A 27,026-nucleotide genomic window follows, 5' to 3' on the forward strand; every position below is an offset into this window, starting at 1 on the left:
CTGTGTGCCGCAACTAAGACCTGACGCAGCCAAATAAATAAAGGAGAAAAAAAACCCCAAAAAACAGTGAAGGCTAATGTGAACTAAGGACTTTCAGCGATTATGATGTGTCAGAGTAGGTTCATCAATTGTAACAAATGTACCACTCTGGTGGGGGATATTAATATTGGGGAGGGGGTATGCATGCGTGGGGGAAGGGGAAAGCTCTACTTTATGCTCAATATTGCTGTAAAAAATAAAGTCTACAAACTTGCAACTAGAAGACTAATAAGTTCTGGAAATCTAATGCACTGCATTAGTGATTATAGTCAACAATACTGTATCATGTACTTTAAAGTTGCTAGGAGAGTAGATCTTAAATGTTCTCATCAAAAAAGAAATTATAGGGATTTCCCTGGTGGTGCAGTGGTTAAGAATCCGCCTGCCAATGCAGGGGACACGGGTTCGAGATCCCACATGCCGCGGAGCAACTAAGCCCATGCGCCACAATTACTGAAGCGCACGCGCCTAGGGCCCATGCTCTGCAACAAGAGAAGCCACCGCAATGAGAAGCCCGCGCACCACAACGAAGAGTATCCCCTGCTCACCACAACTAGAGAAAGCCCGCACACAGCAACGAAGACCCAATGCAGCCAAAAATAAATAAAGAAAGAAAGAAATTATAATTATGTGATGTGAAAGGATTGTTAGCTAATCCTATGGCGGTAATCATATTGCAATATATAAAGGTATCAAATCAACAGGTTGTACAGCTTAAACTTACACAACGCTATGTCAATTATATCTCAATTTTTAAAAATAGCATTATAGAAAAAAATTAAGTCTATCTTAAAATTCTGTAATTTCAATTATGAGACGATTAAGAGGAGGATTTTTAAAAAATACATGTTTTCACATTTTTGAAAACATTATAAAATTTTGTATTCTTCTTACCCCACACCCTTTTATATCTTAGGACAGCTCCCCTTTCTTCTTCCCCTCAAAAAACTCTGAAGATTAAAGGTCATTGAAGGGCTCTTCGCCCTGGAATCCATGAGAGGAAAAGAACCCCACAGAAGGAAACATCCATGGCACACGCAGGCAACCTAAGGAGGCTAAACACAGCATGCCCCTACCCCAGTTGGATCCCAGCCCAAGGGGCGGAGGAAACAGCGACCACACCCCCGCGGGCACGCAGCCTCATTGGCCAATCGCCGCTACTGCAGCTCTGCTCTGTTCTTTGATTGGTTTTAGTGGTGACGCCCCCTCCCGAATGCCTCGCTCGGATTGGCTATTTCTTGGTTCGGACTGGATGGAGACCAGAGGAGGACAAGAGACTTCTATGCGGTATGGAGGGACGATTTGGGTGACATCTGAGACGCAGCCGCACTTCAACAAGCGTCCGGGCTCCAGGAACATGGCGGCGGCCTCTGTGGTGTCGATGCTGCTGGTGGCGACTGAGAGGAACCAGTGGCAGTCATTCCAGAGCCCGCTGCTGCTGCTGCCGCTGCCGCTGCCGAGGCAACGGTGGGTGGTAGGACGGCTGTGTTTCTGCCCAGGGATGGGGGCGTGGGGTGTTGGCCGGCCTGAGCTGTGAAAGAGTTGCGGAGGTACCGGAGGCTCGGTAGAATCTGCTTGTCAGGGGATTCTGCTTTCAGTCCCACCCCTGAGAAGGAGTCCTCCTACACCCAGCCCTTCCCTTTCTTTCCCCTCCCTAGGTTCACTCTTCAGCCCGCCCTTTGCCTTCGTTTTCTCCACTTAGGGGTGGGGGTGGGGGGAAGGGAGCTGGGCCTGCCATCCTCCGTGCTCCCCTACCTATGCGGGCAAGAATAGGGTTGCCAGATTTAGCAATAAAAATACAGAATGCTAGCTAAAATTTAAATTTCAGAAAAACAACACAATTTTTTTTAGTAAAAATATGTCTCTGATATCAAATAAAATTAAAATATAAAACATTATTTTTTATTTGTCTGAAATTTAACTGTGCGTCCTGTTTTTTATCTGGCAATCCTAGGCAAGAATACCATTTATACACCTCCTAACCATTTACAGTGTCCTTTCATAGCACTCCCTGTATGGGGAGTGTTATAATCCGTGTTCCGATGAAACCCAAAAGGTCTAATCCAAGGTTATGCAACCAGTAAGTAATGGGGCCAGGACACTTTAAAACCCAATTTCAGGGCTTCCCTAGTGGCGCAGTGGTTGAGAGTCCGCCTGCCGATGCAGGGGACACGGGTTCGTGCCCCTGTCCGGGAAGATCCCACATGCCGCGGAGCGGCTGGGCCCGTGAACCATGGCCGCTGTGCGTGCGTGTCCGGAGCCTGTGCTCCGCAACGGGAGAGGCCACAACAGTGAGAGGCCCGCCTACCGCAAAAAAAAAAAAAAAAAAAGCCAATTTCAGTTCTGTTGTCCCTCTCAGGTGTGCAATTCAAAGAAAGATTTCCTGGGGAGCTCTTATAATTGTTGGAATGAATCTACTTAACAAAAGCAAATTTATCTTTCAGAGGGGCTGGAGAGTTGTTTTATATTCAGGTTCTCTGCTGTGGCGTTTACTTTATATTTGGGGGAAGAAACTGTATTAAACTGTCAAGGTAGTGATTAAGGCAATGAAGTGTACTCTGGAATGAGACACACCTGGGTTCAAAGCGTAGCTTTGCCACTTTGATGGCAGTAGGCAAGTTATGTAATCTTTCTGGGCCTCCATTTCCTCTTTAAAATAGAAATGATAATAATTGTATCCACGTCATAGGATTGTTGTATAAAATTCTTGTCAAGTGCCTGGGACACTGAAATTAGTTAATTTTAACTATGATTAGCCATTATACTTTGACTTTTAGTAAATGTGAATTTTTGGCATAAATCATTAAATAATTAACTATATTTTTAATAGATCTTTATTGGAGTATAACTGCTTCACAATACTGTGTTAGTTTCTGTTGCACAACAAAGGGAATCAGCCGTATGCATACACATGTCCCCCTATCCCCTCCCTCTTGAGCCTCCCTCCCATCCTCCCTATCCTACCCTTCTAGGTCATGCAAAGCATCAAGCCGATCTCCCTGTGCTATGCAGCTGCTTCCCACCAGCCAACTATTTTACATTCGGTAGTGTATATATGTAGATGCTACTCTCACTTCACCCCAGCTTCACCCTCCCACCCCACGTCCTCAAGTCCATTTTCTATGTCTTCCTCTTTATTCCTGCCCTGCAACTAGGTTCATCAGTACCATTTTTTTTAAATTTCATATATATGCTTTAGCATACAGTATTTGTTTTTCTCTTTCCGACTTAACTTCACTCTGTATGACAGACTCTAGGTCCATCCACCTCACTACCAATAACTCAATTTCATTTCTTTTTATGGCTGAGTAATATTCCATGGTATATATGTGCCACATCTTCTTTACCCATTCATCTGTCGATGGACATTTAGGTTTGTTCCATGTCCTGGCTATTGTAACTAGTGCTGCAATGAACGTTGTGGTACATATCTCTTTCTGAATTATGGTTTTCTCAGGGTATATGCCCAGTAGTAGGATTGCTGAGTCATATGGTAGTTCTATTTTTAGTTTTTTAAGTAACCTCCATACTGTTTTCCATAGTGGTTGTATCAGTTTACATTCCCACCAACAGTGCAAGAGGGTTCCCTTTTCACCACACCCCTTCCAGCATTTATTGTTTCTAGATTTTTTGTTAATGGCCATTCTGACTGGCATGAGTGAGGTGATACCTCATTTTAGTTTTGATATGCATTTCTCTAATAATTAGTGATGTTGAGCATCTTTTCATGTGCCTCTTGGCCATCTGTATGTCTTCCTTGGTGAAATGTCTATTTAGGTCTTCCACCCATTTTTTAACTGGATTGTTTGTTTGTTTTTAATATTGAGCTCCATGAGCTGTTTGTATATTTTGGAGATTAATCCTTTGTTGTTTCATTTGCAAATGTTTTCTCCCATTCTGAGGGTTGTCTTTTTGTCTTGTTTATGGTTTCCTTTGCTGTGCAAAAGCTTTTAAGTTTCATTAAGTCCCATTTGTTTATTTTTTTTTTTATTTCCATTACTCTAGGAGGTGGGTCAAAAAAGATCTTGCTGTGGTTTATGTCAAAGAGTGTTTTTCCTGTTTTCCTCTAAGAGTATTATAGTGTCTGGTCTTACATTTGGGTCTTTAATCCATTTGGAGTTTATTTTTGTGTATGGTGTTAGGTAGTGTTCTAATTTCATTCTTTTACATATAGCTGTCCAGTTTTCCCAGCACCACTTATTGAAGAGGCTATCTTTTCTCCATTGTATATTCTTGCCTCCTTTGTTAAATTAGGTGCCCAAATGTGCATGGGTTTATCTCTGGGCATTCTATCCTGTACCATCGAGCTATATTTCTGTTTTTGTCCCAGTACCATACTGTCTTGATTAGTGTAGCTTTGTGGTATAGTTTCAAGTCAGGGAGCCTAATTCCTCCAACTCCGTTTTTCTTTCTCAAGATTGCTTTGTCTATTCAGGGTCTTTTGTGTTTCCATACAAATTGTAAAATTTTTTGTTCTAATTTTGTGAAGAATGCCATTGGTAGTTTGATAGGGACTGTATTGAATCTGTAGATTGCTTTAGGTAGTATAGTCATTTTCAAAATATTGATACTTCCAATCCAGAAACATGGTATATTTCTCCATCTGTTTATGTCATCTTTGATTTCTTTCATCAGTGTTGTATAGTTTTCTGAGTACAAGTCTTTGCCTCCTTAGGCAGGTTTATTCCTAGGTATTTTATTCTTTTTGTTGCAGTGGTAAATGGGAGTGTTTCCTTAATTTCTCTTTCTGATTTTTCATTGTTGGTATATAGGAATGCCAGAGATTTCTGTGCATTAATTTTGTATCCTGCAGCCTTACCAAATTCATTGATTAGTTCGAGTAGTCTTCTGGTGGCCTCTTTAGGATTTTCTATGTATATTATCATGTCATAGGCAAACAGTGACAGTTTTACTTCTTCTTTTCCAATTTGTATTCCTTTTATTTCTTTTTCTTCTCTGATTGCTGTGGCTAGGACTTCCAAAGCTATGTTGAAAAAGAGTGGCGAGAGTGGACATCCTTGTCTTTTTCCTGATCTTAGTCGAAATGCTTTTAGTTTTTCACCATTGAGTATGATGCTTGCTGTAGGTTTGTCATATATGGCCTTTATTATGTTGAGGTAGATCCCCTCTATGCCCATTTTCTGAAGAGTTTTTATAATAACTGGGTGTTGAATTTTTTCAAAAGCTTTTTCTGCATCTATTGAGATGATCATGTGGTTTTTATTCCTTAATTTGTTAAAATGGTGTATCACATTGATTGATTTGCATATATTGAAGAATCTTTGCATCCCTGGGATAAATCCCACTTGATCATGGTGTATGATCCTTTTAATGTGTTGAGGAGGGGAAAAAAGCGGGCGGGGGGGGCAGGCTTCCTGGGCTCCAGTGGGTGGGGCAAACATCCTCCTCTCCTCTCCTGCTCTTCTGGTCTGGGAGGGCCCCTCCCTGGGGGGGCCCCCGGGCCTCCCTCCTATGCCCAGAGGACCAATTCGGCAGGCTGGGGTGGGGGGTGCCCTTGGAGGGCAGGGGACCGGCCTGGGAGCTCAGCAGGTTCCCCGTGCCTGAGTGGGTGGGGCAATCACTCTCCACTCCTCTCCCACTCCTTCCAGAGGGCCCCTCCCGCCTGCCTCTCCTGATCTCCACCCCCCCCCCCCACCCCCCCGTCCTATACCCCCAGGACCCACCAGCTTGGGAACTCAGCAGGCTCCCCGTGCCTGAGTGGGTGGGGCAATCACTCTCCACTCCTCTCCCGCTCCTCCCAGAGGGCCCCTCCCACCTGCCTCTCCTGATCTCCCCAGCCTCAGGGGCGCCGTTCCTGTCTTGCCTCCACTTCTCCTCCCCGCTCAGTCCCCCTACCTCCTACTGGTTCACTTTGGGGTTCCTCCCATCTTCTTGGGCATCAGAGCCCGCCACCAGCGGCCGGCAGGCACCCTAGCTGTGGGGAGACGCTAACTTCACGGCTTCCCACACCGCCATCTTGACTCCACCTCCCTAAATATTTTAATTTTAAGTTGAAAAAAGCCAGGTAATTAAGAATGTTATGAATATTGTGAATTTCAGTGAAAAGAAATGTACTGTTCAATAATAGTTAAAACAGATACCTTAGACCAAAATATACCAATTTTACCAAATCAATATCTGTAAGCCAGGCTAATATAATAAAATATTTATATGTTAGTCTCAGTAATTGCTCCCCATGTATAATTTTATATGGTTTTCATTGTCATTGTGTTATAAACAGGAAGAAACATTAACAAGCCCCAAGGGAAAGAAAATGACTACAGGGTGAGGGATAAAGCCAGAAAGTAGGTTTATGGTCAGCTGTTTATGGTGAAGTAGACTTAGTATATTTTAAAAACCAAATGTCAAGCTTCGTAGGAGTTTTATATTTCTTTGTATATTGTTTTATTTCCTTAGCATTTACAGTGTTAACATAGTTCACTTACAAACCATTCTCTAAAATTCCTCTTGGGAACTTTTCCCAGTTTTTCTCCAAAAATACTACAAAACTTTGCCACCACCTTGAAGAGAATGTGGAATTATGAAAACTGAAGGTCTAATCTTAGCAACTACTCACTATTACCCACGTGATCGTAAACAAGTCACTTAACATATCTGAGACTTTATCTCTAAAATCATAACTAACGAAAACCTACTCTGTCATCCCCAAGGTTTATAAATGCTACCAATTATTACTAGCTGTTATCCAACAGGGAAAACTTCAGCCATAGATGAATCCAACTGTCTGTATTCTTCTGCCTGCAGCAAGCCTCCCAGAAGAGCTGGAGAAACTTGCACACTTGAAAGACTTGGTACTAAAATAAATTCATGGTAGTCAACTTCACCTGGGTTTTCACACTGCACAGCAGGCCCATTGTGCTTCTCTAGCCCCCTCATTCTTCCTTTTTATGCAACTGCTGTTTCAAATCCTCTTCACTTTTTTCAAGCCTGTGACATCCCTAATAAGCCATTTTCAGCAAATGGTCTCAATATTACTGAGAAAATAGAATACCCAAGCTTCTGAGCTTCCTGCCAGCAAAGCTGCCCACCCACCTTCATCTGCAGCCATCCAACTTCCATCGAAGTCTAGTCCCTTTGCCTGTGCTCTGAATCCTTCCCCTCTCACCATCTCAGGGATCTCTACCATCAGTTATCACTTCTATCACCTGGATGGTTAACCACTCCCTCTTTACTAAATCCTTCCCACCAGTATTTTAATATTCCGTAGTCTCTTCTTCAGGGAGTAAGTCCCTGTTTTTCCTCGCACCTAACACTCTCTTTCTTTTCCCATTTTTAATCAGTTTTTTAAGAACTGTCTACCCTGAGGTTTCTATTTCTTTACTTCCCATTCTCTTCTCAACCTGTTGTTCTTCTGTCCTCACCCCTCTCCTGAAACTATTCCTGCTAAGGTTACCAATAATTTTCTTGTCCCTAAAGCCAATGGATTCTTGACCTCTTAGCAACATTTAACACCCTAATCCAGTGTTTGGGCAAACTACAGCATGTGAACCAAATCCAGCTTCAGCATGTTTTTATGTGGCCTGTGAGCCAAATATATTTTTAATCTATCTGGCCCTTTTCAGAAAAAGGTTGCCAACCATTCTTAGGTCACACCCTTCTTTTAGAATAAATTCTTCTCTTGGCTCTTCTCTTTTAAGTAAGTCTAGTTTTCCTTTTACTCTCTCTTCTCTTTCTCAGTCTCTTGCTAGATTACCAGACCCTTAGATGTTGGAACTCCTCAACACTTTATGTTGGAAGTGGGATCTTCTGGATCTCATCTACTCCTATAGCTTTGTTGAAAACCCCCATATTCTGTCTCTAACTCAGATTTCTTCTGAACATCACATGTTGTTCAACTGCCTACTCAACATCTCCACTTGGTGTGCTACAGATACCCCAAACTCAATATATTTGAAATTTAACTCACAATCCTGTGCTAATCCTGCTTTTCCCTGCAGACTGTCATAATTCAGTAGATTATAACATCATTGCCCACAAAGTTAATGTCAGAAATTTGGGAGTCCTTGAACATCTCTCCCTCTCCCTCCCCTCATTTTGTTCCACCCACATCTGAGTAATCACCAAGTGCTATTCTATTGCCTACATGTTTTTTAATCTAATTAATTCATTCTGCCCAATACCACCACACACTTAGGTCAGAAACACCATCATCTGGTCAAATGCTTTAACCTACTAAGTGGCATTCCTATTTCTCTAAAAAAACAACAAAACAAAAACAAAACAAAAAAAATGGTTTTAATTGAGATATAACTCATATATCATAGAAGTTACCCCAAATTTTACAATTTAGTAGTTTTCAGTATATTCACAAGGTTCAAACATCTGTGGTATGTGTCTGGTATTTTTGCCATAAGCATCTTTGCTGTAGACATTTTTGCTGCATAACCAAGTGGTCATAAGGCAATTTTGCCATAAAAGATAAAATAACTAGTTGACAGTTTGGTTTGATAGTCTGGTTTCAACTGGGTGACAGTTTAGTTTCAGTTCTCCATTGACACAGTACTCCTATTTTTATATTACATAAATCTTAGCCCTCATAATGATCTACACAGTGACGAGTAGACATGGTGGTCTTAAAATAGTAGATGATAACAGCTACGTATCAACTTGATAGAAAATATGGTGTTAAAACTTACTGGAAGTGTGAAATAAGAGAGTTTAAAGCCAGGTTATATACTATACTAGAAAATGATAAAATATCATTTGCAAATCCTTCAGTGGTTTGAAGGTACAGTGTTGAACCCACATTTCCCATAGAACTTTGGAACATTGATTAACAGACTTGTGATAACACACCAAAAACAAACGGTGTAGAGGCTCCATTATAAACATTCATCCCAGTGTTTGGAAACTGATACCTCTCTTAATGAAGGAAGAAATGGTAGGGAAAAAGGAAAAGTGCTATGCCAAATGAGGAGACAGATTGACATGCATTAAAAACTATGTATAAAATAGCATTCTCTTACATCATAGTACAGTTATCAAAATCAAGAAATTAATTTTGATGCAATATTATTATCTAATCAGCAGACTTATTAAGATTTAGCCAGTTGTCCAACAAATGTACATTTTACCAAAAGAAAAACTGGTTTGGGGTGGGACAAAAAAAAAAAAGAAAAGAAAAGCTGCTTTTTTAGTGGTCTATAGTCTAATCCAGGATCACATGTTGAATTTAGTTGTCATGTCTCTTTGATCTGCCTCATTCTGGAACAAGTGCTCATTTTTAGTCTTTCATGACTTTAATAAGATGAGATGATGAAGTGTTTTTTAGTATTCACAATAGAGAGCTCTACTTGATACTGAAACACAACAGTAGAGGATGGTGTCAGTCACTGAGCATGTAGGCCAGTTTCTTTGGTGAATATCCCCCTTGTCCTCACTAGGGAGCCAGCAAGCTGGTATATCCACCTTCAGTCACTGATGTAGGGCTTCCCCCAGGGGGACATAAATTCCCAGATGCTTCAGGTTTTACAAAAGTGAAGAACAGCTTATGACTTAGTATAAAGAACCTTTTTAAAAACTATTGTCCATGCATGCATAGAGTTTTTGGTTTTGTTTCAAATTAAACTAGGCTTGCATTTATGGTTTGCAGGGCTGTACTCAGTAGACTGAGAAACTAAAGCTTTCTTTCTTTCAGGATACATGCACTTTGTGTTATTGTTGTTAAGTTTAAATGCAATTTTGCAACATGAAGAATGCAGTATCTGTAATTAGTTGGGAATCTTTGTCATTCGTGATACATCTGTTGCCTGCTGTCTGTTTTCAAAGCTTACTGCTATGTTAGCTATGAAATAAAGCTTTTCTTAGCAAAGCTTTAGGCTTTATTAAGATCAGGGCTATATAAGTTTCCTATTGGAAAGATATTTATTTTTAAAGTGAATGATAATCAAGGAATACATATCAGAACAATTTGCCTTGGAGCTGTAAATGTAGAGCTTATTTCACTACTTACATGTCTTACACGTAAAAGAAAAATGTAGGAACTGTTTGTTCTTTAATTGTTTGGTTCTTTAATTATCTAGCTGGTATCTCTAGGAAACTAAGGATCCCAAGTTTGAAAAGGCACAAAAATTTAATTAAAGATGAGATGCTTATATATAACACAGGGAACTCTACTCAGTACTCTGTAATGGCCTATATGGGAAAAGAATCTAAAAAAGAGTGGATATATGTATATGTATAACAGAGTCACTTTGCTGTACACCTAAAACTAACACAACATTATAAATCAACTACACCCCAATAAAAAAATTTTTTTACTGAGTTTCTTAAAGGGATTTTATCTTGAAGCAGTTTAATTTGTCTGCATTGTAAGCTTGGAAGTGATTCTGCATTGTGCTGCATAAAAGCTGTTCGCAGACCAGAATTTTAAACTAAATATGAACAGTTTAGCATTTAGCCATGTGCTTTGAAAGTCATTTGATGGAGCCTTTATTTGTGTAACGTAATAATTTAAGCTTTTGACTTTTAGATCCAAAAGGTAGTTCTGGCACTTGGATACTACTACGTTGGAGCAACTTGTCATGCCTGCATTGTGTGGAACCAGTGTTCAAAATAAAATGCAAAAACTTCAGGCTGGTGGAGGAGGGAGCACACGATGTCCTGGTACTCCAGGGAGACCATTTGATGTGTTAAATAGAATATATCATTGTAAGTATTGCCATATTTTTCCTAGGGCATATTTTAACCAGTGATATTTGGGTTACGGGAGGGAAAATAATTATTCTAATCGTTTAAGCCAGTTGCCATGCATGAATATCTAGAGGTGATACTAATACTTTTCTTTAATAGGCTTTATTTTTTAGAACAGTTTTAGATTTATAGGAAGATTGAGAAGAGAGTTCCCAGCTTCCTATAGTGTTAACAGCTTACATTAGTACGGCACATTTGTTAAAATTAATGAACCAACACTGACACATTATTATGAACTAAAGTCCAGAATTTATTCAGGTTTCCTTAGTTTTCACCTAATGTTCTTTTTCTATTCCAGGATCCCAATCAGGATACCACGTGACATTTAATTGTCATGTCTCCTTAAGCTCTTCTTGGCTGTAACAGTTATTCAAATATTCCCTTTTTTTTGATGACCTTCACCATTTTAAAAAAATTTATTTATTTTATTTATTTATTTTTGGCTGCATTGGGTCTTCATTGCTACATGTGGGCTTTCTCTAGTTGTGGCGAGCAGGGGCTACTCTGTTGCGGTGTATGGACTTCTCATTGTGGCGGCTTCTCTTGTTGTGGAACATGGGCTCTAGGCATGTGGGCTTCAGTAGTTGTGGCACACGGACTCAGTAGTTGTGGCTCACGGGCTTTAGAGTGCAGACTCAGTAGTTGTGACGCACGGGCTTAGTTGCTCTGCGGTATGTGGGATCTTCCCGGACCAGGGCTCGAACCCATGTCCCTGCATTAGCAGGTGGATTCTTAACCACTGTGCCACCAGGGAAGCCCGACCTTCACCATTTTGAGAAGCTGTGGTCAGATATTTAGTAGGATGCACTTGTGTTGGAATTTGTCTGATGTTTTTCTCAAGATTAGACTGTAGTTATGGGTGTTGGGGAGGAAGACCACAGAAGTAAAGTAACATTTTCATCTCATTCTATTCTATCTATTCTATCTCATTCTATTTCATCTCATTCTACCTCACCTGGCTGAGGTAGTTTGTCAGGTTTCTTCACATAAACTTATTCTTCCCCCCTCTCCTTCTGTACTGTAGTCTCTGGAAGGAAGTCTCTATGCACAACCCACTCTTAAGTAAGACTTTTTTTTTCGCTTTCCAAAATGGATCAAGATGCTTATTTTGGATGAAGCCAGTAAAAATGTTGAGCCAAAGGATTAAAGGTCAAATCCACGAGATTTACCAGAAATCAAATACAAGGACTCAGGTGTGCACGTGATTTTTCTGCAGCTGGCAGGTTGGGTTCATTGTTACAATATAGCTGTAAAGTGCTATATTGTCCTTTCCTCTGCCGAAAGCAATTGTGTCCTACAATCTCTGTCTAGCTCAGTTCTGTAGTAAGACAGGGACGCTTGGTCTCAAACATTATTTCTCTAAGTATTATTATGAAAACTGTTATAATTGATATGTCAACATAGTCATTGTCTCTTTTTTAAGGTTGTGTTGCTTTCTGCCTTAGTGCCAATTGATATGCTGAAGACCTCAAAAAGTTCCTGAGGGTTTCCCTGGTGGCGCAGTGGTTGAGAGTCCGCCTGCCGATGCAGGGGACACGGGTTCGTGCCCTGGTCCGGGAAGATCCCACGTGCCGCGGAGCGGCTGGGCCCGTGAGCCTATGGCCGCTGAGCCTGCACGTCCGGAGCCTGTGCTCCGCAACGGGAGACGCCACGGCAGTAAGAGGCCCGCGTACCGCAAAAAAAAAAAAAAAAAAAAAAAGTTCCTGAGAAATCCATTTCAAATTCTAGTGAAGAAAGAAGAGCTGACCTCTGAAAAGGTGAATATCTTATAATAATTTTGAAAGAGGGTAATGTTTTTCTAATTGATATACATAAAAATTATAGCCAGGATTATTTTTTTAACTTTCTTATTTAATCTCTGTGCTAAAATTGCAGTAACTAGTATCTGTAGTGTCTTAGTGCTTGTAATAAAGCTGACAGAGTAAACACAAGGAAAAAAACAACCATACCAGATAGTAGAAAAACTGCAGGTAACTCCAGGGTATTTTGTTCTAAGATTTGGTACAGAATTTAGGCAGAATTAATAGAATGAATTTCTCTAACTGGTTCCTTCCAATGGTAGGGATAGAGAAGTCAAATGGCTTTTTATTCTGACTCTGATCTGAATTAACATTTTCCTCTCTGAAATACTGTAGGGAAGGAATTGTATGCTCTTTGTGACATATGAGAGACCGGCCAGTAAACAGGCTGTTCTTTTTCAGAACACAGACAAAGGGTAGACTGGCTCTGAGAAAACGCATGCCAGGAATTTCAGTTCTGATGTGGCAAGAGCTGTTCTTGCCTAGTATTGCTACTTAAGACACTGTTAATTTCTAATTATTTCCTTAAAAACTGAAGCAGGATCTAGTTACAATGTAGCTGTGAAGTGCCGCATTGTCTTTGCCCCCTGCTCAAAATAAGACTGTTTCCTTTCAAGCCCTGTTAGCCATGGTGCTGTAGCAGCCAGGGATGCATGGTCTCATACACATGTACCAATTTAAACCCTGACTCAACAAATGACTCCTGAGAGTTAAGGCTTATTAATATTTTACAGGTGGTGACAGAAAGAGCATTACCAAGAGGGAATTCAGATAAGGGACCAACCGCATTTTGATTACTACTGACTTACTGGCATTTAATTTAATTACAATATTTACCTACTAAAAGATGGTTTCAAGGGGAAGATTTTTCATCATCTTTGTCAGCTCAAGCTACGTGGGGGAATAAAGACCATACTCCAGTGAGCTGTGTGATATATATGCAGTTCGCTACTATTTTGTGCCCTGAAAGATTGTATAGAAGTTGCTTTTTGAATCAGAATTTGAACAGATATTATCATATCTCAGGCTCATGATTTTTATGTACAACTAATGTCTATGGTTATAAACTATGACTTGCCCACTACTTATGAAAACTATATTTTCAGTTGAGTATTTGTCATCTTCATTGAATTACTTGCTTTTATTCTGGAAAAATAAATTCATGTGTTGCTTTTCAAGTATGATTTTGTCAGCCAGACAACCTTGAATCAGGAAATGTAGTAACACATAAGTCGTATTTAAATTGTACTTGGAAATATTCGTGGTTAAACAGAACACAGTGGGAAAACAATGTGAAATGTAGCCCAGATTTTGGACCCTACAGAGTAGATATTCAAAGGGAAAATCAATAATGCTGTTAGATCTGGTTGTCTTAACTTACACGAGTCTTTTTTTTTTTTTTAAGTCATGTTGCTCATGTCTTGTGCTTTCTTGGTGATTCCTCTGTAATTAAGATGTTTCTCAGCATTTTCTGGTGGCAATTTGTATTGACCCTGGCTTAGTTACAGTAGCTTTATCACTAAATAAATTGAATTATGTCTTGCTACTAATATAAAAATAACTTGTCAAAAAATATAGTAGTTGGTAAGAATAGATAATGAGGTGATGCTCAGACATGGCACTGGCCTGATTTAGGACATAGATTCATAAGTGAAATAGCATGTTGTTTGGTTAAAGAGCAAGTCAGTATTCTCATATTTGTTTTCCTCTTGTACTGGTTATTTGGTATTTTAAGTTGCTCCAGCCAAGACATTTTTGATTGGTTCTATCATCTGTTTTAGTAGAAAGCTATGGTGGTAAACATATCTCAGGCATCTGCTACAGTGTATGAGGTGACCTGAGCAGAAAGCAATGATAAATACGGGTTACCATAATAAATTTTTAGAGGTTTCCCCCACACTGGAAAATGTTTTAAGTCCTGGATCAAATCTGTCCAATAGAACTTTCTGTAGTGAGGGAAATGTTTTATATCTGCACTGCCCAACACGGTAGTGACAGGCCATGTGCGGCTACTGAAATATGATTAATGCAACTGAGGAGCTAAATTTTCATTTTAGTTTAAATAGCCACATGTAGCTAGTGGCTATTGCATTGGACAGCATAGTCCTAAACAATAGTTAACATTCCAGAGTTTATATTTTCAGTTTAGAGTTCCAAAATTGTGTCAAAATGGATTACACAGCTGTTCCTTTTGTTTCGTCCCTGGTATTTATGTTTGTCCCAGGCTGACACCTGCTCTTGGCCCACTTCGGTAGGGGCTTTAATTTCGCTACCCCAAACACAATACTGTCATCTGCTCTGTAAGTAATAACACTCAAGCCACCTGATAGAATCTGATCTTGCAACCAGAAGAATCTTTTTGAGCTAACCACAAAAGATATCTTTTCTTTTTCTCTAGATATTGTGACTAGGATCTAGTACTCCAATTAGAAGTCCTCTAAGTATAATCTTGGCAAATAAACAGCCACCGATGGTTAACAAGTAGCTCATATCATTAGTACTTTTTGTAGTGCTTGATAAGTGATATTCTGATTAATAATTTTTCTTTTGTTCAGAATTGGCAGTGGGAGTCAATTTGGGAGGAAGGCTGTGGCCTTAAACATTGAAGAAAAGAAGAAGATTCTTTGTGACACTGAGCCTTTCTACCATACTACACTGGAGGAAATGCCAATGAATGTGGATGACCTAATTTAATTCCTGGGATGAAATGGTTTTGAATGTAGTGCTTGCTGTTGGTGAATAGGCAATCACAAGGTGCATCATGCTTCTTTTGGGGGAAATATTTGAAGTTTTGTCTCAATGCTCATAACAGATCAAAAATATAGATTTTGATAGCAAAGCAACTTCAGCCATGAGCTCATGTGAGGAAAGTCACTGGCTTTATCCTCTTTAGAATTAGACTGTTGGGGTAGCTATAAAAGATGGGCTTGTACCCAATCAAAAAATGGGCAGAAGACCTAAATATACATTTCTCCAAAGAAGACATACAGATGGCCAACAGGCAAATGAAAAAAGTCTCAACATGGCTAATTATCAGAGATATGCAAATCAAAACTACAATGAGATACTGCCTCACACCAGTCAGAATAGCCATTATTAAAAAGTCTACAAATAGCAAATGCTGGAGAGGGTGTGGAGAAGAGGGAACCCTCTTACACTGTTGGTGGAAATGTAAATTGGTGCAGCCACTATGAAGAACAGTATGGAGGTTCCTCAAGAAACTAAAAATAGAATTACCATATGATCCAGCAATCCCACTCCTGGGCATATATCCAGACAAAACTATAATTCAAAAAGATACATGCACCCCTATGGTCATAGCAGCACTATTCACAATAGCCAAGACATGGAAACCACCTAAATGTCCACCTAGAGATGAATGGATAAAGAAGATGTGGTACATATAATACAATGGAATACTACTCAGCCATAAAAAAGAATGAAATAATGCCATTTGCAGCAACATGGATGGAACTGGAGGTTATCATACTAAGTGAAGAAGTCAGAAAGAGAAAGAAAAATACCATATGATATCACTTATATGTGGAATCTAAAATATGACACAAATGAACCTACCTACGAAACAGAAACAGACTCACAGACATAGAGAACAGACCTGTGTTTGCCCAGGCAGTGGGGGTGGGGAGAGGAGAGATGGATTGGGAGGTTGGGGTTAGCAGATGCAAACTATTATATACAGGATGGATAAACAATGAGGTCCTACTGTATAGCACAGGGAACTATATTCAACACCCTGTGATAAAACATATTGGAAAAGACTATGAAAAAGAATACATATTTATGTATAACTGAATCACTTTGCTGTAGAGCAGAAATTAACTCAACATTGTAAATCAACTATACTTCAATTTAAGAAAAAGATGGGGTTGTAAATCTTAGAATTTTATCTCCTAGTTCTCTACACATGGTTATATTGAGTGTTCACTATCATTTAATAATATAGTTGTTGACTGAAAGATACGTGCTGTATAAAAACAGCCAATTATATTAAACTAGTATATCTGCTGTTATTGTGTTAGCCATTAGACTGAATGGAACTAACTTTAAAATGATTTTTTAAGAAAATATTTGAATTTATTTTGTTTGGTATCGTTTTTATTCAGTAAGGCATTTTATTAGTGGTAAGTGTAAACTAGAGTCTTTTGCTAAACACCAGCAACAATCATGTCCTACAGTTAAATCTCAGAAAAATTGCTGTATTGTATATTGAATTTTCAATAAATTAAAATGACGTATTTTTTCTTTAAAGTTGTTTGGTCCTTATTCCTTAAAGATCTGTACTTCTTGCCATAACTCCATATTTGCAAAGGAAAAGGTTAAAACAGCACTGTAGTAAATATTTTACTCTAGTTGTAAAATTACAGAGGACACAATGAACGTGGCTTTCCGTAAAAAGTTTTAATAGTTCCAAGTTAGCTGCTACATGGCAGTAGCACAAAGACTGATCAACTGCAGATTTCATCAGTACTATCTACTAAGCATTATCTGCTTCTTTGAGAAAAAAGCAGCATTAGAATGTAAGATTCCTCCCTCTTCTGGTATGGCAAACATTTCCTTGTATATGCCATGTAGCTACTCAACAGCAAATTTTTTGTTAATAAGCAGTAAATTTCTTTTTCCATAACAATAACATGGAGTTGCTATAGTAGATTCCATTACAGAAGGAATGAGTATGATCCTTGTTTTCTCCTTCTCACAAATTACTTATTAAGCAATCTTTTTTCTTGACCACAGTTTATAATTTGTCAAAAGAACAATGCTGACAGACAGTGACTATTCCACCAGTTGCTTTGATTGGTATCAGGAAAAAAAATATGGTAATGAATTTCTAGGGAAAAGCAGCACCCTTGTCCTTTCTCAGTCCTAGAACTGATGCTTGCCACTGTTGACTGGAAAATAATGTACAGTGTAAGACCAGTGAGTTTCAGTTTTATTCAGGGACCTTACTGAGGACTATAGCCTGGGCTATAGCCCAGAGCTTTTCAGATAGCTCTGAGGAACTGCTCTGAAGAGGTAGGGATTGGGGGAGCCAGTATATATATGATTTTTTTGGCTGGGAAATACACGTAGTCAAGCATATATATTGGTAAAAGATTACTGCTAATCACATACACAGAAAAAACCCAAATATCTCAAGATGATTATTTTTGTGCTTATCTATATATGGGAAGATGCAAGAATCTGGGGTCATTGAAATTCTTCCTTACATATGCATCTTAACTACTTAGGGGCCCATATATTCAAAAAACAAAATGCTTCATCCTGAATTCCTTTCAGGGTGTAACATCCTTTGTTTACACAACTTATCATAAAACTGCTGATGTGGCAAATAAGACAAATGCCAGAATCCTTGGAAGTATCCAATGAATTAAAAGTCACCACTGTCTTCAGTAAGTAAATTTTTGAAAGGAGATCCTAAAGAATGAGATGTAGGGGATGGCATCTACCTTAACATCTGTTCCCTACAAAGACTGGAAGGCAGGTGGAGAGAACTACATAAAGATTAAACAAAATCCAACAAACATAACGTGTTGTATTAGGGAAAGGTATAAATAACTACAGAATTTACCAAAAGGCCTGCACAGCCCTGCTTAATAATGTGGATTTTATTCAGAATCAAAGTCAACTATTATCTCCATCTAAAGACATCTTTGATTACTTTCTTGAACTCAATAGCTTCCTCCACAACACTTCTGCCACCAGGGCCCCACTCTCACTTTTCTCCCTCCTAAGTATGTGGCCCTCTGCTATGCTCTTGTCACTCTTCTTAGGCTTCCTGTGTGCTCCTCCAAGCATTAGACCAACCACTCCCGGGATGTTTTCAGTCTGATGACTCTGGCACTACAATATGTTCAAAACTAAACTTACCATATTTCTCCAGTAATGCTTAGCTCATTACTTTGTACCTCCTTCTCTTATCTAGACTTTGGCAGTGGTCTCCAAATTTGCCTCCCTGCCCTTGGTCTTGCTTTATCCAATCCATTTACCACTCAGCCCCCAGAGTGACCTCATAAAAATATAAATTATTCAATAGCTTTCCTTTTTTGCCCGGGATAAAGTCCAAAGTCAATAGCTTTCCTGCCTTTGGTGTTGCATCCAAAAAGTTATCACCAAACCCAAAGTCATCAAGATTTTCTCCTATGTTATTTTCCAGGAGTTTTATGGTTTTGTGTTTTATATTTAGGTCTGTAATCCATTTTGAGTTAATTTTTCTGATAGGTATAAGGTCTAGATTCATTTCTTTCCATGTGATGTCCAATTGTTCCAGCACCATTTGTTGAAAAGACTATCTTTTCTCCATTGCATTGCCTTTGCTCCTTTGTCAAAGATCAGATCAATATAATTGACTATATGTAGCTCTATTCCTGGGCTTTTGTAAGGGAAACTATTTTTCTCCTCTACTCACAGAATACTTCACTTCTAGGCACTTCCAAGTCATCAGATGTTGGGTTTTTTCAGTCTCCATACAGGATTTCATATCCGATTCTTCACCAGGCCTGCTGTAATCTGTTGGCAGTGATGTAACAAAATACCACAGACTGGGTGACTTATAAACAACAGAAATTTATTGCTCACAGTTCTGGAGGCTGGAAGTCTGAAATCAGGGTGCCAGCACAGTCAAGTGAGGACCCTATTCCTGGTCAAAGACTTCTAATTGTATCCTCACATAGCAGATGGGAAAATAGAGCTCTCTTGGGCCTCTTCTATAAGGGCACTAATCCCATTCATGAGCGCTCCATCCTTGGGACCTAACCAAAAGGCCCCAGCTACTAATACCATCATATGGGGCTTTAGGATTTTAACATATGAATTTTAGGGAGACACAAACATTCAAACCATAGTAATGCCCAATCCCCAATTCTTTTCTATCTATTGTGCAGAATGTACTGTTTTGGTTTTTAAATTTCCTAATCCAATTGTAATAGTCCTTCCATCTGTCATTAAAATAACACAATCATTTAGCCTTCCTTTAAGGTGATGTCTACATCATGCCAGCTTTGGTATGGTCATCATTCTCATGATCATTATCTGAACTCTTAGCAAATACTGTCACACATTCATAGTGTCAAAATTAAACTAGCACTATCTCAACACAAAGCACAATTGTCAGTCTACAGGCCAAGTCAAAGACAACTGCTAACACTGACACTCCAAATACATTTAGGTTGTACACTTCAGGTGCATCACTTAGAGTAACACACAAATAGATAATCAATTATTGTGACTGCAAATCATGATTGCCAACATCAGCAGCAAGGAACAACAACAACAACAAAAAAAGCAACTCTGGAAGACATAATCTATGCTGTATCCACTCGATACTAAAAATAGTGTCACTTTCAGCTATTTGGGCACCTGCCACATGGACTTATACTTTTTCCCCCAACCTTCAGCATTCATTGCCTAAAACTGGGATTTTTTGTGTACCAGCTTCCAGGAATGCAGGACTTTCAGTGCTTACTCAACAGTCCTGGGCAAATCAGAACTGTTGGTCACTTTCCTCAGTTCAGTGTAGTTAGGAAGTTTTAAAACCAAACCTTCCCATCCACAGCAACTTCAATTGTTTAGCCACTGTTTACATAAACCATATCTAAACCCCAGTGATAGGGTTGTTGTGATGAGGGAAGATCTAGGAAAGGTAAACTCCTCTTTTAGAGTGCCCAGTTTCTCTTTCATAACAAAAGAACACCTCAACTCCTCCAAATTAAATATAGTCACTCATGGCCTTTCCCAACCAAAAGCAAATCATCTCCATGTACTGTATATTGGTTTGATATGATTTCAAATCCACTTTTTTATGACTTAAGTTGTTTTAATCCACTTGTTTATGACAAAGACAAACAAAAAGGAAGTTGTTTTTAGATGTAAAGTTGTTTCCACATAAGAATGAAATAAGCTGTGTCAGGATGTCATCATCTCATCTGTGGGGTTAATAAGCACTCAGAGCTCAGCTGCTGAGAGGATGAGCTGGGGGTTATCAGTAAAAACACATGAAGAAGCAACTAGGATGAGGGGACATTTAGACTATAAATACCCAGAATGTGTAGGGACAATCCGAGACTTTCGGTTTGGGCAAAGCTAACCTTTGCTGATCTAGCTGTCTGAAGACTGTTGACAAAAATTAGTTGAGTCAATCAAAAAAAATTGAGTTTTGGGCTTCCCTGGTGGCACAGTGGTTGAGAGTCCGCCTGCCGATGCAAGGGACACGGGTTCGTGCCCTGGTCCGGGAAGATCCCACATGCTGCGGAGCGGCTGGGCTCGTGAGCCATGGCCGCTGAGCCTGCGCGTCTGGAGCCTGTGCTCCGCAACGGGAGAGGCCACAACAGCGAGAGGCCCGCGTACCGCAAAAAAAAAAAAAAAAAAATAGAGTTTTATTTGAACCAACTTGAGAATTATAACCTGGGAGACACTCTTTCAGAAAGCTCTAAGGACTGACTGTTCCCCCTGTTAGAAGTCAAACACAGTTAAATACTTTTAGAAACAAAGAGTTATATATCAGAGAAAATATATTGATAGTTTACATAGTCTAGATCTGCACATACAAGGTGATTAGTGGGTGATCGTGACCCCTTACAGGAAAAGAAAAGGAATATTTTCTCCTGAGGAGTTATCTTGCTGGCACTGGGAGAAAATTGGTCTTTTTGGTCCAGCAGGCATTCTTTTGTCTTCTAAGGAGATCTGGTTAATGTATGGTGCAGATGCACGATGCACACTAAAGGGAGGGGCTAGTGGCAGAAAGGGGCAGGGAGAGAATTTTATGTTTGAATTTTTTTTCTTGTCCTGCCTTAAAATAATTTTATTTCATCAAGACCTTGGGACATTGGCTCCTGCAGTGGTAAAGGAGACTCTTACCGGTAGTGGCAGAAAGCCTGCAGCGCCCCACCAGGATCTTCTAGCAGCTTATACCTGCGCCCTCGTTCCCTAGCAACCTGCTATAGCAACAGGTAACTTTTCACTTTCGGTTTGCTAGCAGCTGGACCTCAGCTCCTGATTGGTTAAGCCCACTCTCCCGAGAACCAACCTCAGAGAAAAGGTACACCTCAGGCGAAATGGGACTTTGTCATCTCCCCTCGCCTGCAACAATAGTGTAATTAATCTATCATATCTTTGTAGTGTTATTTCTTTATTGCCTTATTAAGAGACGTTATCATGTATGCTGTTGGCTTGTGAAATTATAATTCTTGTAGTGAACTTGTGTTAATCAAACTATTGGTAAAGACAGTATCAGTCTCTAAGCTTAATTTGCTGTCCCCAAAACAAAACACCATGATCTAAATTCATTCATTACAACTAAACAACATTGCCCTAGCCCTGGCTTTGCTGTTGGAGGCCACACCCAGGTGATGGAGGCCCACACTTCCAGTTCACACAGAGTCATAAAGCTTCTCTAAAGCACATCCTTGGAGGCAGAGTCAAGACGGAGGTGTGAGAAGAGGTGGAGTTAGAGTCCCCCCACAACTAGGGCACCTGCCGGCCTCTGGTGGGGGACTCTGATGCCCAAGGAGACGGGAGGAACCCCAAAGTGAACTGGTAGGACGTAGGGGGACTGAGGGGGAAGAGAAGTGGAGACCAGACAGGATCCACGCCCCTAAGGCAGGGGAGATCAGGAGATGCAGGTTGGGAGGGGCCCTCCGGGAGGAGTAGGAAAAGAGCAGAGTGTAATTGCCACACCCACTCAGGCTCAGGGAACCTGCTGAGCTCCCAGGCCAGTCCCCTGCCCTCCAAGGCCCCCTCCAGGCACGTGGGTCCTTGAGGGCATAGGAGGGAGTCCCCGGAGATCAGGAGAGGCAGGCGGGAGGGGCCCTCCCAGACCTGAGGAGCAGGAGAGGAGAGGAAGGCGTTTGCCCCGCCCACTCGAGCCCAGGAAGCCTGCTGGACTCCCAGGTGAGGTCCCCTGTCCTCTGAGACCAGGGGTGGGGGGCACGCCTGGGCCCCTTCTGTTCCTTGAGCTAAAGCCCCACCCTCCACAGCCCCTAGTGCCTTTTCCAGCCCTGTGGGTCCTAAGCATAGGCCCTGCTCACCACCCAAACCTCGCCCTTGCTTAGGCCCCACCCTCCACAGCCAAGGCCTTCCCCCCCCCACCCCGCTTTGTTTTTTTTTCTTTACCCTCCTCCTCTTTTTTACTATTGTGGTACTGATGTACCTTCCAGTTGTTGATTCATCTATATTTTTATTTTTGTATTCTTCCTAACACATCTGTTACTTTCCTAATCTAATTTTATTTTTTACTTTGTTATTCTCTCTTCTCTCTCTCTCTCTTTTTTTTTTTTTTTTTTTTTTTTTGCTGCCCCAGGCGGCTTGCGGGATCGTGGTTCACGAGCCTGGGGTGAGGCCGAAGCTCCTGCAGTAAGAGCTCCAAGTCCGAACCACTGGACTAACAGAGAACCTCAGATCCCAGGGAATATTCATCAGAGTGCGGTCTCACAGAGTTCCTCATCTCAGCACCAAGATCCAGCTCTACCCAAATGCCTACAAAACCCAGTGTTGGAAGCCTCAGGACAAACACCCAGTAAGACAGGAACACAATTACACTCATTAAAAAAAAAAAAAAGAGATGGCCAAAAAAATATGTCACAGCTGAAGGAGCAAGGTGAAAACGCACAAGACCAAATAAATGAAGAGGAAATAGGCAATCTACCTGAAAAAGAATTCAGAGTAAGGATAGTAAAGGTGATCCAGAATCTCGGAAATAAAATGGAGGCACAGACTGAGAAAATACAAGAAATGTTTAATAAAGATCTAGAAGAACTAAAGAACAAACAGAGATGAACAATACAATAATTGAAATGAAAACTACACTAGAAGGAATCAATAACAGAATAACTGAGGCAGAAGAATGAATAAGTGAGCTGGAAGACAAAATGGTGGAAATAACTGCCAAGGAGCAGAATAAAGAAAAAAAGAATGAAAAGAATTGAAGACAATCTCATAGGCCTCTGGGACAACATTAGAAGCAGAAACATTTGAATTATAGGGGTCCCAGAAGAAGAAGAGAAAAAGAAACGGTCTGAGAAAATACTTGAAGATGTTATAGTCCAAAACTTCCCTAACATGGGAAAGGAAAGTCACCCAAGTCCAGGAAGCGCAGAGAGTCCCATACAGGATAAACCCTAGGAAAAACACACCAAGACACATATTAATCAAACTAACAAAAATTAAATTCAAAGAAAAAATATTAAAAGCAGCAAGGGAAAAACAAAAAATAACATACAAAGGGATCCCCATAAGGTTATCAGCTGATTTTTCAGCAGAAACTCTGCAGGTCAGAAGGGAGTGGCAGACTATACTTAAAGTGATGAAAGAGAAAAACCTACAACCAAGATTACTCTACCCAGCAAGGATCTTATTCAGATTTGATGGAAAAGTCAAAAGCTTTTCAGACAAACTAAAGCTAAGAGAATTCAGCACCACCAAACCAGCTTTACAACAAATGCTAAAGAAACTTCTCTAGGCAGGAAACACAAGAGAAGAAAAACACCTACAAAAACAAACCCAAAACAATTAAGAAAATGGTAATAGAAACATACATATCGATAATAACCTTGAATGTAAATGGATTAAATGCCCCAACCAAAAGACCCAGACTGGCTGAATGGGTACAAAAACAAGACCCATATATATGCTATCTACAAGAGACCCACTTCAGACCTAGGGACACATACAGACTGAAAGTGAAGAGATGGAAAAAGATGTTCCATACAAACGGAAATCAAAAGAAAGCTGCAGTAGCAATACTCATATCAGATAAAATAGACTTTAAAATAAAGACCATTACAAGAGGTAAGCAGGGACACTACATAATGATCAAAAGATCAATCCAAGAAGAAGATATAAGAATTATAAATATCTATGCACTCAACATAGGAGCACCTCAATACATAAGGCAAATGTTAACAACCATGAAAGGAGAAATCAACAGTAACACAATAGTAGTAAGGGATTTTAACACCCCACTTATACCAATGGATAGATCATCCAAACAGAAAATAAATAAGGAAACACAAGCTTTAAATGACATGATAGACCAGATAGATCTAATTGCTACTTATAGAACATTCCACCCAAAAGTGGCAGAATACACTTTCTTCTCAAGTGCACATGGAACATTCTCCAGGATAGATCACATCTTGGGTCACAAATCAAGCCTCGGAAAATTTAAGAAAACTGAAATCATATCAAGTATCTTTTCTGACCACAACACTTTGAGATTGGAAAGAAATTACAGGAAAAAAACTGTAAAAAAAAAAATTCATGGAGGCTAAACAGTGCACTACTAAATAACCAAGAGCTCGCTGAAGAAATCAAAGAAGAAATCAAAAACACATAGAAACAAATGACAACGAAAACACGATGATCCAAAACCTATGGGATGCAGCAAAAGCAGTTCTAAGAGGGAAGTTTATAGCAATACAATCTCACCTCAAGAAACAAGAAAAATCTCAAATAAACAATCTAACCCAACACTTAAAACAGTTAGAGAAAGAAGAACAAAGAAAACCCAAAGTCAGTAAAAAGATAGAAATCATAAAGATCAGGGCAGAAATAAATGAAATAGAAATGAAGAAAACAATAACAAAGATCAATAAAACTAAAAGTTGGTTCTTTGAGAAGATAAACAAAATTGATAAACCCTTAGCCAGACTCATCAAGAAAAAATGGGAGAGAATGCAAATCAATAAAATTAGAAATGAAAAAAGAGAAATCATAACTGACACTGCAGAAATACAAAGGATTATAAGAGACTATTGCAAACAACTATATGCCAATATAATGGACAACCATGAAGAAGTGGACAAATTCTTGGAAAGGTACAATTTTTCAAGGCTGAACCAGGAAGAATTAGAAAATATAAACAGATCTATCACAAGTAATGAAATTGAAACTCTAATTGAAAGTCTTCCCACAGGGCTTCCCTGGTGGCGCAGTGGTTGAGAGTCCGCCTGCCAATGCAGGGGACACGGGTTCGTGCCCCGGTCCGGGAAGATCCCACATGCCGCGGAGCGGCTTCACCGTGAACCAGGGTCACTGAGCATGCGTGTCCGGAGCCTGTGCTCCGCAACGGGGAAGGCCACAGCAGTGAGAGGCCCACATACCACAAAAAAAAAAAAAAGTCTTCCCACAAACAAAAGTCCAGGACCAGATGGCTTCACAGGCAAATTCTATCAAACATTTAGAGAAGAGCTAACACCCATCCTTCTCAAACTCTTCCAAAAAATTGCAGAGGGAGAAACACTCCCAAATTCAGTCTATAAAGCCACTATCACCCTGATACCAAAACCAGAAAAAGACGTCACAAAAAAGAAAATTATAGACCAATATCATTGATGAACATAGATGTAAAAATCCTGAACAAAATACTAGCAAACAGAATCCAACAGCACGTTAAAAGGATCATACACCATGATCAAGTGGGGTTTATCCCAGGGATGCAATGATTCTTCAATATATGCAAATCAATCAATGTGATATGCCACATTAACAAATTAAGGAATAAAAACCATATGATCATCTCAATAGATGCAGAAAAAGTTTTTGACAACATTCAACACCATTTATTCTAAAAACTCTCCAGAAAATGGGCATAGAGGGAAGCTACCACAACATAATAAAGGCCATATACGACAAACCTACAGCAAGCATCATACTCAATGGTGAAAAACTGAAAGCATTTCCACTAAGATCAGGAACAAGACAAGGATATCCATTCGGCCACTCTTATTCAACATAGTTTTAGAAGTCCTAGCCACAGCAATTGGAGAAGAAAAAGAAATAAAGAAATACAAATTGGAAAAGAAGAAGTAAAACTGTCACTGTTTGCTGATGACCTAATACTATATATAGAAAATGTATATGCCACCAGAAAACTACTCAAGCTAATCAATGAATTTGGTAAGGTTGCAGGATACAAAATTAATACACAGAAATCTCTTGCATTCCTATACACTAACGATGAAAAATCAGAAAGAGAAATTAAGGAAACACTCCCATTTACCATTGCAACAAAAAGAATAAAACCCCTAGGAATAAACCTACCTAGGGAGACAAAAGACCTGTATGCAGAAAACTATAAGACACTGATGAAAGAAATTAAAGATGATACCAACAGATGGAGAGATATACCATGTTCTTGGATTGGAAAAATCAATATTGTGAAAATGACTGTACTACCCAAAGCAATCTACAGATTCAATGCAATCCCTATCAAATTACCAATGGCATTTTTTACGGAACTAGAACAAAATATCTTAAAATTAGTATGAAGACACAAAAGACCCCGAATAGCCAAAGCAGTCTGGAGGGGAAAAAAACGGAGCTGGAGGAATCAGACTCCCTGACTTCAGACTATACTATAAAGCTACAGTAATCAAGACAACATGGTACCGGCACAAAAATAGAAACATAAATTAATGAAACAAGATAGAAAGCCCAGAGATAAACCCACATACCTATGGT

The 27,026-nt window shown here is 39.7% G+C and overlaps 1 long non-coding RNA gene and 2 other non-coding genes across 4 annotated transcripts; all 3 read left to right on the forward strand.

Moving 5' to 3' along the window:
- The first annotated feature begins 1,275 nt into the window (after positions 1–1,275).
- Positions 1,276–16,820, forward strand: LOC117312140 (uncharacterized). 2 transcript variants are annotated; one of them, XR_004526327.2, is made up of 4 exons: positions 1,276–1,506; positions 10,532–10,710; positions 12,176–12,509; positions 15,107–16,820. It is a non-coding gene; the product is annotated as an uncharacterized lncRNA (long non-coding RNA). The 2 variants fall into 2 exon arrangements; XR_004526326.2 differs by having other exon boundaries at positions 12,198–12,509.
- Positions 12,594–12,764, forward strand: LOC117312274 (small nucleolar RNA SNORA81). Its single transcript, XR_004526531.1, has one exon. It is a non-coding gene; the product is annotated as a small nucleolar RNA SNORA81 (small nucleolar RNA).
- LOC117312246 (small nucleolar RNA SNORA63) lies at positions 13,087–13,218 on the forward strand. Its single transcript, XR_004526504.1, has one exon. It is a non-coding gene; the product is annotated as a small nucleolar RNA SNORA63 (small nucleolar RNA).
- Positions 16,821–27,026: the final 10,206 nt, after the last annotated feature.

Source organism: Tursiops truncatus, chromosome 4, assembly GCF_011762595.2.
Source record: "Tursiops truncatus isolate mTurTru1 chromosome 4, mTurTru1.mat.Y, whole genome shotgun sequence".
Lineage (NCBI taxonomy): Eukaryota > Metazoa > Chordata > Mammalia > Artiodactyla > Delphinidae > Tursiops > Tursiops truncatus.